Raw genomic sequence first — 11,417 nt, 5'->3', positions numbered from 1 at the left:
AATAAAGGTTTAAAAAGCTTTACTTAGATTATCAAATAATGATAATCTAAAATATCCTGTTTACACACGACCATTACATAATGGTTTACAATACAAATATGTTACATCGAAATCAGTTTCTTGAATGCAGTTTTTACACAATATCATACAAACATGGACTCCAAATCTTGTCCTTATTTTAGTATGCAACAGCGGAAGCTCTTAGTATTCACCTGAGAATAAACATGCTTTAAACATCAACAAAAATGTTGGTGAGTTATAGGTTTAACCTATATATATCAAATCGTAACAATAGACCACAAGATTTCATATTTCAATACACATCCCATACATAGAGATAAAAATCATTCATATGGTGAACACCTGGTAACCGACATTAACAAGATGCATATATAAGAATATCCCCATCATTCTGGGACACCCTTCGGATATGATATAAATTTCGAAGTACTAAAGCATCCGGTACTTTGGATGGGGTTTGTTAGGCCCAATAGATCTATCTTTAGGATTCGCGTCAATTAGGGTGTCTGTTCCCTAATTCTTAGATTACCAGACTTAATAAAAAGGGGCATATTCGATTTCGATAATTCAACCATAGAATGTAGTTTCACGTACTTGTGTCTATTTTGTAAATCATTTATAAAACCTGCATGTATTCTCATCCCAAAAATATTAGATTTTAAAAGTGGGACTATAACTCACTTTCACAGATTTTTACTTCGTCGGGAAGTAAGACTTGGCCACTGGTTGATTCACGAACCTATAACAATATATAAATATATATCAAAGTATGTTCAAAATATATTTACAACACTTTTAATATATTTTGATGTTTTAAGTTTATTAAGTCAGCTGTCCTCGTTAGTAACCTACAACTAGTTGTCCACAGTTAGATGTACAGAAATAAATCGATAAATATTATCTTGAATCAATCCACGACCCAGTGTATACGTATCTCAGTATTGATCACAACTCAAACTATATATATTTTGGAATCAACCTCAACCCTGTATAGCTAACTCCAACATTCACATATAGAGTGTATATGGTTGTTCCGAAATATATATAGATGTGTCGACATGATAGGTCGAAACATTGTATACGTGTCTATGGTATCTCAAGATTACATAATATACAATACAAGTTGATTAAGTTATGGTTGGAATAGATTTGTTACCAATTTTCACGTAGCTAAAATGAGAAAAATTATCCAATCTTGTTTTACCCATAACTTCTTCATTTTAAATCCGTTTTGAGTGAATCAAATTGCTATGGTTTCATATTGAACTCTATTTTATGAATCTAAACAGAAAAAGTATAGGTTTATAGTCGGAAAAATAAGTTACAAGTCATTTTTGTAAAGGTAGTCATTTCAGTCGAAAGAACGACGTCTAGATGACCATTTTAGAAAACATACTTCCACTTTGAGTTTAACCATAATTTTTTGGATATAGTTTCATGTTCATAATAAAAATCATTTTCTCATAATAACAACTTTTAAATCAAAGTTTATCATAGTTTTTAATTAACTAACCCAAAACAGCCTGCGGTGTTACTACGACGGCGTAAATCCGGTTTTACGGTGTTTTTCGTGTTTCCAGGTTTTAAATCATTAAGTTAGCATATCATATAGATATAGAACATGTGTTTAGTTGATTTTAAAAGTCAAGTTAGAAGGATTAACTTTTATTTGCGAACAAGTTTAGAATTAACTAAACTATGTTCTAGTGATTACAAGTTTAAACCTTCGAATAAGATAGCTTTATATGTATGAATCGAATGATGTTATGAACATCATTACTACCTCAAGTTCCTTGGATAAACCTACTGGAAATGAGAAAAATAGATCTAGCTTCAAAGGATCCTTGGATGGCTTGAAAGTTCTTGAAGCAGAATCATGACACGAAAACAATTTCAAGTAAGATTTCCACTCAAAATAAGATTGTTATAGTTATAGAAATTGAATTAAAGTTTGAATATGATTATTACCATGTATTAGAAAGATAACCTACTGTAAGTAACAAAGGTTTCTTGATCTTGGATGATTACTTGGAATGGATTTAGAAAACTTGGAAGTAAACTTGCAATCTTGGAAGTATTCTTGATTTTATGAAACTAGAACTTTTGGAATTTATGAAGAACTCTTAGAACTTGAAGATAGAACTTGAGAGAGATCAATTAGATGAAGAAAATTGAAGAATGAAAGTGTTTGTAGGTGTTTTTGGTCGTTGGTGTATGGATTAGATATAAAGGATATGTAATTTTGTTTTCATGTAAATAAGTCATGAATGATTACTCATATTTTTGTAATTTTATGAGATATTTCATGCTAGTTGCCAAATGATGGTTCCCACATGTGTTAGGTGACTCACATGGGCTGCTAAGAGCTGATCATTGGAGTGTATATACCAATAGTACATACATCTAAAAGCTGTGTATTGTACGAGTACGAATACGGGTGCATACGAGTAGAATTGTTGATGAAACTGAACGAGGATGTAATTGTAAGCATTTTTGTTAAGTAGAAGTATTTTGATAAGTGTCTTGAAGTCTTTCAAAAGTGTATGAATACATATTAAAACACTACATGTATATACATTTTAACTGAGTCGTTAAGTCATCGTTAGTCGTTACATGTAAATGTTGTTTTGAAACCTTTAGGTTAACGATCTTGTTGAATGTTGTTAACCCATTGTTTATTATAACAAATGAGATGTTAAATTGTTATATTATCATGATATTATGATATATAATATATCTTAGTATGATGTATATACAGTTAAATGTCGTTACAACGATAATCGTTACATATATGTCTCGTTTCGAAATCATTAAGTTAGTAGTCTTATTTTTACATATGTATTTCATTGTTAATACACTTAATAATATATTTACTTATCATTTAACATAATTAACCAAGTGTATCAATATCTTAATATGATTCATATGTACCTAGTAAGACGTTGTTATAACGATAATCGTTATATATATCGTTTTCGAGTTTCTTAAATTAATAGTCTCATTTTTATGTATATAACTCATTGTTAAAATACCTAATGAGATACATACTTATAATAAAATCATGTTAACTATATATATAACCATATATATGTCATCGTATAGTTTTTACAAGTTTTAACGTTCGTGAATCACCGGTCAACTTGGGTGGTCAATTGTCTATATGAAACCTATTTCAATTAATCAAGTCTTAACAAGTTTGATTGCTTAAAATGTTGGAAACACTTAATCATGTAAATAACAATTTCATTTAATATATATATATATATATAAACATGGAAAAGTTCGGGTCACTACAGTACCTACCCGTTAAATAAATTTCGTCCCGAAATTTTAAGCAGTTGGAGGTGTTGACGTATCTTCTGGAAATAAATGTGGATACTTCTTCTTCATCTGATCTTCTCGTTCCCAGGTGAACTCGGGTCCTCTACGAGCATTCCATCGAACCTTAACAATCGGTATCTTGTTTTGTTTAAGTCTCTTAACCTCACGATCCATTATTTCAACGGGTTCTTCAATGAATTGAAGTTTTTCATTGATTTGGATTTCGTCCAACGGAATAGTGAGATCTTCTTTAGCAACACATTTCTTCAAATTCGAGACGTGGAAAGTGATATGTACAGCCACGAGTTGTTGAGGTAACTCAAGTCGGTAAGCTACTGGTCTGACACGATCAATAATCTTGAATGGTCCAATATACCTTGGATTTAATTTCCCTCGTTTACCAAATCAAACAATACCTTTCCAAGGTGCAACCTTAAGCATGACCATCTCTCCAATTTCAAATTGTATATCGTTTCTTTTAATGTCGGCGTAGCTTTTTTTGTCGACTTTGGGCAGTTTTCAACCGTTGTTGAATTTGGATGATCTTCTCAGTAGTTTCTTGTATTATCTCTGGACCCGTAATCTGTCTAACCCCCACTTCACTCCAACAAATTGGAGACCTGCACTTTCTACCATAAAGTGCTTCAAACGGAGCCATCTCAATGCTTGAATGGTAGCTATTATTGTAGGAAAATTCTGCTAACGGTAGATGTCGATCCCAACTGTTTCTGAAATCAATAACACATGCTCGTAGCATGTCTTCAAGCGTTTGTATCATCCTTTCACTCTGCCCATCAGTTTGTGGATGATAGGTAGTACTCATGTCTAGACGAGTTCCTAATGCTTGCTGTAATGTCTGCCAGAATCTTGAAATAAATCTGCCATCCCTATCAGAGATAATAGAGATTGGTATTCCATGTCTAGAGACGACTTCCTTCAAATACAGTCGTGCTAACTTCTCCATCTTGTCATCTTCTCTTATTGGCAGGAAGTGTGCTGATTTGGTGAGACGATCAACTATTACCCAAATAGTATCAAAACTAATTGCAGTCCTTGGCAATTTAGTGATGAAATCCATGGTAATGTTTTCCCCATTTCCATTCCGGGATTTCGGGTTGTTGAAGTAGACCTGATGGTTTCTGATGCTCAGCTTTGACCTTAGAACATGTCAAACATTCTCCTATGTATTTAGCAACATCAGCTTTCATACCCGGCCACCAAAAATGTTTCTTGAGATCCTTGTACATCTTCCCCGTTCCAGGATGTATTGAGTATCTGGTTTTATGAGCTTCTCTAAGTACCATTTCTCTCATATCTCCAAATTTTGGTACCCAAATCCTTTCAGCCCTATACCGGGTTCCGTCTTCCCGAATATTAAGATGCTTATCCGATCCTTTGGGTATTTCATCCTTTAAATTTCTCTCTTTTAAAACTCCTTGTTGCGCCTCCTTTATTTGAGTAGTAAGGTTATTGTAAAACTCCTTCCTGCTCAAGGCGTCGGCTACCACATTTGCCTTCCCCGGGTGGTAACGAATCTCAAAGTCGTAATCATTCAACAATTCAATCCACCTACGCTGCCTCATATTCAGTTGTTTCTGATTAAATATATGTTGAAGACTTTTGTGGTCGGTATATATAATACTTTTGACCCCATATAAGTAGTGACTCCAAGTCTTTAATGCAAAAACAATCGCGCCTAATTCCAAATCATGCGTCGTATAATTTTGTTCGTGAATCTTCAATTCGCATAAGCAATCACCTTCGTTCGTTGCATTAATACACAACCGAGACCTTGCTTTATGCGTCACAATAAATCACAAAATCATCATTCCCTTCAGGCAATGACAATATAGGTGCCGTAGTTAGCTTTTTCTTCAATAACTGGAACGCTTTCTTTTGTTCATCCTTCCATTCAAATTTCTTCCCTTTATGCGTTAATGCAGTCAAGGGTTTTGCTATTCTGGAAAAGTCTTGGATGAACCTTCTGTAGTAACCCGCTAGTCCTAAAAACTGGCGTATGTGTTTCGGAGTTTTCGGGGTTTCCCACTTTTCAACAGTTTCTATCTTTGCCGGATCCACCTTAATACCTTTTTGTTCACTATGTGACCGAGGAATTGAACTTCTTCCAACCATAATGCACACTTTGAAAATTTAGCGTACAATTCTTCCTTCCTCAATACTTCTAACACCTTTCTCAAATGTTCACCGTGTTCTTGGTCATTCTTTGAGTAAATAAGTATGTCATCAATGAAAACAATGACAAACTTGTCAAAGTATGGTCCACACACTCAGTTCATAAGGTCCATGAACACAGCTGGTGCATTAGTTAAACCAAACGGCATGACCATAAACTCGTAATGACCGTAACGTGTTCTAAAAGCAGTCTTTGGAATATCATCTTCTTTCACCCGCATTTGATGATACCCGGAACGTAAGTCAATCTTTGAATAAACAGACGAGCCTTGTAGTTGATCAAATAAGTCGTCGATTCTCGGTAGTGGGTAGCGGTTCTTGATGGTAAGTTTGTTCAACTCTCGGTAGTCGATAGACAACCTGAATGTACCATCTTTTTTCTTGACAAACAAAACAGGAGCTCCCCACGGTGATGTGCTTGGTCAAATGAAACCACGCTCTAAAAGTTCTTGTAATTGGCTTTGCAGTTCTTTCATCTCGCTGGGTGCGAGTCTGTAAGGAGCACGAGCTATTGGTGCAGCTCCTGGTACAAGATCTATTTGAAATTCAACGGATCGATGTGGGGGTAATCCCGGTAATTCTTTCAGAAATACATCGGGAAATTCTTTTGCGACGGGAACATCATTGATGCTCTTTTCTTCAGTTTGTACTTTCTTGACGTGTGCTAGAACAGCATAGCAACCTTTTCTTATTAGTTTTTGTGCCTTCAAATTACTAATAAGATGTAGCTTCGTGTTGCCCTTTTCTCTGTACACCATTAAGGGTTTTCCTTTTTCTCGTATAATGCGAATTGCATTTTTGTAACAAACGATCTCTGCTTTCACTTCTTTCAACCAGTCCATACCGATTATCACATCAAAACTCCCTAACTCTACTGGTATCAAGTCAATCTTAAATGTTTCGCTAACCAGTTTAATTTCTCAATTCCGACATATATTATCTGCTGAAATTAATTTACCATTTGCTAATTCGAGTAAAAATTTACTATCCAACGGCGTCAATGGACAACTTAATTTAGCACAAAAATCTCTACTCATATAGCTTCTATCCGCACCCGAATCAAATAAAACGTAAGAAGATTTATTGTCAATAAGAAACGTACCCGTAACAAGCTCCGGGTCTTCCTGTGCCTCTGCCGCATTAATATTGAAAACTCTTCCGCGGCCTTGTCCATTCGTGTTCTCCTGGTTCGGGCAATTTCTAATAATGTGGCCCAGTTTTCCACATTTATAACAAACTACATTGGCATAACTTGCTCCGACACTACTTGCTCCGCCATTACTCGTTCCGACACCATTTGTTCCTTTCGTTCTGTTAACCCCTGGTCCGTAGACCTCACACTTCGCCGCGCTATGACCATTTCTTTTACACTTGTTGCAAAATTTGGTGCAGAACCCCGAGTGATACTTTTCACACCTTTGGCATAGCTGCTTCTGATTTTGCGATTGTCATTGTTGTTGGGACGATTGCTGTAGTTGTTGTTGTTGTTGTTGTTGTTGTTGTTGGGCCGTTTGTTGTAGTTGCGATTGATGTTGCGATTGTTGGGATAATTGTTGCAATTATTATTGTAATTGCTGTTGTTGTTGTATTGGTGATTCTTATCACCGTTTTCCTCCTACTTTCTTTTGACTTGCTTCACATTGGCCTCTTCAGCCGTCTGTTCTTTAATTCTTTCCTCAATCTGGTTCACTAGTTTGTGAGCCATTCTACATGCCTGTTGTATGGAGGCAGGCTCGTGTGAACTTATATCTTCTTGGATTCTTTCCGGTAATCCTTTCACAAACGCGTCGATCTTCTCTTCCTCATCTTCGAACGCTCCCGGACACAATAGGCACAATTCTGTGAATCGTCTTTCGTACGAGGTAATATCAAATCCTTGGGTTCGTAACCCTCTAAGTTCTGTCTTGAGCTTATTGACCTCGGTTCTGGGACGGTACTTCTCGTTCATCAAGTGCTTGAATGCTGACCACGGTAGTGCGTAAGCATCATCTTGTCCCACTTGCTCTAGATAGGTATTCCACCATGTTAACGCAGAACCTATGAAGGTATGCGTAGCGTACTTCACTTTGTCCTCTTCAGCACACTTACTTATGGCAAACACCGATTCGACCTTCTCGGTTCACCGTTTCAATCCGATCGGTCCTTCGGTTCCATCAAATTCCAAAGGTTTGCAGGCAGTGAATTCTTTGTAGGTGCATCCTACACGATTTCCTGTACTGCTAGATCCAAGGTTATTGTTGGTATGTAGCGCAGCCTGTACTGCGGCTATGTTTGAAGCAAGAAAGGCACGAAATTCCTCTTCACTCATATTCAAGGTGTGTCGAGTAGTCGGTGCCATTTCCTTCAAAATAGTCAAATGAAATGAGTTAATCATATAGAATATCAAGAGTAGTCAATAGTATTTCGTAGCGTAATATGAACTTATTTATAAAAGCTCTTTCTTCATATTAGCGTTTTATACTCTTTAATTCGGGTAGTACCTACCCGTTAAGTTCATACTTAGTAGCTAACATACCATTTCAACTACTACAATTCTATATGAAAAACTAATCATAAAAAAAATATATATCATATTCAAACCTTTATACAATAACTTGCAAACTTACAATACCGCTATTTTACATATAGCATGAAATATAGCACATAAAACCTTGATACAAAGTAGTTGCGAAGATAATTCTAGTTAATAAATAAGGCGTTCAGCAAAGGCAACAAAGACACGTAATTCATACGTCCAGAAACAAGTCATGCATTCTGGTTTTAATAATACCACTTCCCATCCTTGGTCTTGTGGAACGTAACCGTTGTGACCGATAGTATGACAACGTGTTGTAACGTCATCAAAAGGGCGAAGGTTACGTAATGACCAACAGTCTTGTAATAACCTAAAAACCTCATTTCTTACCCCAATTACCGACTCCGTCACTTGTGGGAACGTTTTGTTTAATAGTTGTAGCCCGATGTTCTTGTTCTCACTTTGGTGAGAGGCGAACATTACTAACCCGTAAGCATAACATGCTTCTTTATGTTGCATGTTAGCCGCTTTTTCTAAATCACGAAGTCCTATATTCGGATATATTGAGTCAAAATAATTTCTTAACCCGTTGCGTAAAATAGCATTTGGGTTCCCCGCAATATATGCGTCAAAGTAAACACATCGTAACTTATGGATTTTCCAATGTGATATCCCCCATCTTTCGAACGAAAGCCTTTTATAAACCAAGGCATTCTTGGAACGTTCTTCGAATGTCTTACAAACTGATCTCGCCTTAAATAGTTGTGCCGAGGAATTCTGACCGACTCTAGACAAGATTTCATCAATCATGTCTTCGGGTAGGTCTCTTAAAATATTGGGTTGTCTATCCATTTTGTGTTTTTATACTGTAAAATAGACAAGAGTTAGATTCATAAAAAAAATTACTTATTAATACAAGCAATTTTTACATATATCATAAAGCATAAGCACACTATATTACATATATTACACCACACGAATACAACTATCTTATTCTGACTCGCTCGTTTCTTCTTCTTCGGTTTTGGTTCGTTTTGCCAAGTTTCTAGGGATATATGATGTTCCCCTAATACGAGCCGTTGTTTTCCACATTGGTTTAGAAAAACCTGGTGGTTTAGAGGTTCCCGGGTTATTGTTACAACTTAAGAAATACGGGTGTTGACGATACATATAAAGTTCATTGGGGTTGGAATCAGATTTCTCTATTTTATGCCCTTTCCCTTATTGTTCTCTTTTTCCTTTTTAAATTCAGTTGGGGTAATTTCTATAACATCATCGGAATCCTCGTCGGGATCCGATTCATCGGAGAATTGGTAATCCTCCCGATATTTTGCTTCCTTGGCGGAAACACCGTTGACCATAATTAACCTTGGTCGATTGATTGAGGATTTTCTTCTACTTAACCGTTTTATTATTTCCCCCACTGGTTCTATTTCTTCTTCCGGTTCCGATTCTTCTTCCGGTTCTGATTCTTCTTCCGGTTCCGACTCTTCTTCCGGTTCCTCTTCGGGAACTTGTGAATCAGTCCACGAATCATTCCAATTTACATTTGACTCTTCATTATTATTAGGTGAGTCAATAGGACTTGTTCTAGAGGTAGACATCTAGCACATAATATCAAACACGTTAAGAGATTAATATATCACATAATATTCACATGTTAAAAATATATAGTTTCCAACAAAATTTGTTAAGCAATCATTTTTGAAGTCCAGACTCACTAATGCATCCTAATAAACTCGATAAGACACACTAATGCAAAATTCTGGTTCTCTAAGACCAACGCTCGGATACCAACTGAAATGTCCCGTTCTTATTGATTAAAAATGTTCCATATTAATTGATTTCGTTGCGAGGTTTTGACCTCTATATGAGACGTTTTTCAAAGACTGCATTCATTTTTAAAACAAACCATAACCTTTATTTCATAAATAAAGGTTTAAAAAGCTTTACATAGATTATCAAATAATGATAATCTAAAATATCCTGTTTAGACACGACCATTACATAATGGTTTACAATACAAATATGTTACATCGAAATCAGTTTCTTGAATGCAGTTTTTACACAATATCATACAAACATGGACTCCAAATCTTGTCCTTATTTTAGAATGCAACAGCGGAAGCTCTTAGTATTCACCTGAGAATAAACATGCTTTAAACGTCAACAAAAATGTTGGTGAGTTATAGGTTTAACCTATATATATCAAATCGTAACAATAGACCACAAGATTTCATATTTCAATACACATCCCATACATAGAGATAAAAATCATTTATATGGTGAACACCTGGTAACCGACATTAACAAGATGCATATATAAGAATATCCCCATCATTCCGGGACACCCTTCGGATATGATATAAATTTCGAAGTACTAAAGCATCCGGTACTTTGGATGGGGTTTGTTAGGCCCAATAGATCTATCTTTAGGATTCGCGTCAATTAGGGTGTCTGTTCCCTAATTATTAGATTACCAGACTTAATAAAAAGGGGCATATTCGATTTCGATAATTCAACCATAGAATGTAGTTTCACGTACTTGTGTCTATTTTGTAAATCATTTATAAAACCTGCATGTATTCTCATCCCAAAAATATTAGATTTTAAAAGTGGGACTATAACTCACTTTCAGAGATTTTTACTTCATCGGGAAGTAAGACTTGGCCACTGGTTGATTCACGAACCTATAACAATATATACATATATATCAAAGTCTGTTCAAAATATATTTACAACACTTTTAATATATTTTGATGTTTTAAGTTTATTAAGTCAGCTGTCCTCGTTAGTAACCTACAACTAGTTGTCTACAGTTAGATGTACAGAAATAAATCGATAAATATTATCTTGAATCAATCCACGACCCAGTGTATACGTATCTCAGTATTGATAATAACTCAAACTATATATGTTTTGGAATCAACCTCAACCCTGTATAGCTAACTCCAACATTCACATATAGAGTGTATATGGTTGTTCCGAAATATATATAGATGTGTCGACATGATAGGTCGAAACATTGTATACGTGTCTATGGTATCTCAAGATTACATAATATACAATACAAGTTGATTAAGTTATGGTTGGAATAGATTTGTTACCAATTTTCACGTAGCTAAAATGAGAAAAATTATCCAATCTTGTTTTACCCATAACTTCTTCATTTTAAATCCGTTTTGAGTGAATCAAATTGCTATGGTTTCATATTGAACTCTATTTTATGAATCTAAGCAGAAAAAGTATAGGTTTATAGTCGGAAAAATAAGTTACAAGTCATTTTTGTAAAGGTAGTCATTTCAGTCGAAAGAACGACGTCTAGATGACCATTTTAGAAAACATACTTCCACTTTGAGTTTAACCA

This window comes from Rutidosis leptorrhynchoides, chromosome 3, assembly GCF_046630445.1.
Source record: "Rutidosis leptorrhynchoides isolate AG116_Rl617_1_P2 chromosome 3, CSIRO_AGI_Rlap_v1, whole genome shotgun sequence".
In the NCBI taxonomy this organism is placed as follows: Eukaryota; Viridiplantae; Streptophyta; class Magnoliopsida; order Asterales; family Asteraceae; genus Rutidosis; species Rutidosis leptorrhynchoides.
Note: the sequence above shows the minus strand (reverse complement) of the source record.